Source organism: Bombus vosnesenskii, unplaced genomic scaffold (assembly GCF_011952255.1).
Source record: "Bombus vosnesenskii isolate JDL3184/JDL3185 unplaced genomic scaffold, Bvos_JDL3184-5_v1.1 scf7180000014708, whole genome shotgun sequence".
NCBI classification, from domain to species: domain Eukaryota; kingdom Metazoa; phylum Arthropoda; class Insecta; order Hymenoptera; family Apidae; genus Bombus; species Bombus vosnesenskii.
In genome coordinates, this window is record NW_022883601.1 from 3,883 (window position 1) to 6,313 (window position 2,431).

The 2,431-nt window shown below is 47.3% G+C and overlaps 1 pseudogene; it reads right to left on the bottom strand.

Moving 5' to 3' along the window:
- Positions 1 to 478: 478 nt before the first annotated feature.
- On the bottom strand, positions 479 to 1,840 carry LOC117240498 (annotated as a pseudogene).
- Between the last annotated feature and the right edge of the window lie 591 nt (positions 1,841 to 2,431).

The window sequence follows — 2,431 nt, forward strand, 5'->3', positions numbered from 1 at the left end:
ACAAAGGAGATGACCATCGCAATCGACTCCCCGAAAGATACGCAGATGGGAGAAGGCCGAACCCAGTTCTTTACGTTCTTTCGTCTTTAAACGAAAGTTGTCTGAAAGTGATTAGGTTTCTCGTCGTTTAAAGATTCGAGGCCCCTCGCTAGAAAAACGAATTGAACGCGAATGACACCGTTCGAAAGATTCGTCTTTACGAGGCAAGAAACGCCTGGCGTCGGTTTACAAGGATATCGAACTGCGTCAATTATCGTCGGTGTGTCCAGAGGAGCGAAGGTATTTACCGGGCTAGTTGGAGATTCCTCGGTATATGTATTATTGAGCGATCTACGGGTTGATCTGGGACCCAAGGCGATATTGTCGGTATGATTAGGAACGTCAAGGTGCGTTCGTATGTGCCGTCGATGGAGGTGATCGTGGCCGTGATGTAACGTTTCGAGGTTGTCGATAACGTGTTGAGTGTTCCGATTGGGATCTAACGTTTCCGTTGGTTAAGTTTTAGCGAATCAGCGAGTTTTTCGGTGATAAAGTTCATGCTAGAGCCGGTGTCTAGCAGAGCTCTACAACGGAATGGTTGAACTTTATTGTTCAATACGTTGACCTGCGCTGTGACTAACAAATCGTGCTGCAGTGGTTCAGAAGGAAGCGAGGTCAATGAGTCCGTTTTCTGTGGTTCGGACCCTAACAAGGTCGTTTGATGACGTCGTTGTTTTCCTTGTCGTCTAGGACTGGACGATATATTTGATCCCGATGCCGTCGTTCGCGATAACCGAGATTCACGTTTCGGTGATGTTCGCGGAGACGATCGGGGAGACGTGGATGCGCGTCTCGAACGATGTGACGATCGCGGGGTCGGTGAACTAGGCGAAGATCGACCGTTGGGTGATCGATCGCTCGATGATCGGCTTACACGTGGTCGTGATTTGCTATGACCATGGTCTTGATGTAGGTATGTATGGTGTCGCTGCCTGCAGATGCGACATGAACCGGCGGAGCAATGAGTAATAGCGTGTCCCTTACCTAAACAATTGGTACATAGAGACGCCCTCTTGGCGATTTCAAGGCGTTTTTTAGGCGACTTCGCTTTGAAGACGTCACAATTCCATAATTCGTGTTGTCCTTGACAATTCGGACACACCAACGTATTATGTGTAGTTGTGAATGCGTAACTTCGCGGTGCGTTCGATCGCTGACGTTTGTGTTGATCGGGCTCTCATTTTATCACGGTTGATGCTGAACTTGTCCTGTCGCCGTTCGTCCGTGTTTTCAGAAAGTCTACCAGATGCGTATATGACGGCATTTTCTCGTCCGGCAATGTGCGCTGCCATTTGCGAATGATGGCTGAGGGTAGCTTCGATGTGAATAATTTTATAAGAGCGACATTTGAGGTAACTGGTTCACCGAGTTTTTCTAACGCTTGGAGGTTTACCTTGACCGTCTCAAGAAAATCATCTATCGCTTCGGGTGTCTCTTTGGTTATTTTCGGATAGTCAAAAATCAAGTCCTAGTGGCGCATGCAGACTTGACTGTGGCAGTCGAATTTTTCCTTCAGAACGTCAATAGCGATCGAATGATTTAACTCGGTGACATCTAACGATTGTATGCTTCGCGCGGCCTTTCCGGTCAAAGAGGATCGTAGGTAGTGGGATTTCTGCACGGGTGTAAGTCGCTCGCTTCGATCGATAGTGGATAAGAAGGAGTCGTAAAATGAATGCCAATTTTCGATGGTACCGTCGAAAGTAGGCAGGTGAATTTCAGGGCAGTTTAATTGATGTCGGCTCGGCGACATTAGATGACTCGCAGCCTTGTGATTTCGACGACGATGCTGGTGTATCATCCATGAGAGTGTGTATTCGTATTACCAGATTGTAATATGTGTCGGTTACTTGGGAAACGCGCGCGTCGTCTATCTCCCCTAAATCTTCTAATTCTCTTGTAACAATCGATATTGTTTCCACGTGTCGTCGAGTAGTGTCGTATAGGCCGTTAAATGGGCCTTATTCGGTTGTCTAGATTTTTCGTATTCATCGAGTCGTTTCGATAGAAAGGTAAATCGACCGATTTGAAAGCCTCGTCTCCGATGCAAGGAGGTAAGTTTCTCTGTGTTTTCCATTGGTATAGCAGATTGTGAAAAGAATGCAGTGAACGAGCTTACCTTGTGGTTGCGAGTTTAAATGTTACTCGTCACCGTGTGTGTCTCGTTTAATGTGTAAGACGTGTTCTTACTGAAGTCGACCCTCTAGTTGTTGGCGTGAGGCTGCGTGGTTGCGTTCTTGCGTTTTCAAGAGGGTTATGCCTCTTCAAAACTGATGGTCCCTGGCGCTACTGACTTCACTGGAGTGGTAACGCTTCTGCTGCCGTTTCTATTGGATTCACGTGGCACTGTATGGTAGTGGATGTCACTGGCGTGCACTTTTCACTTGCCACT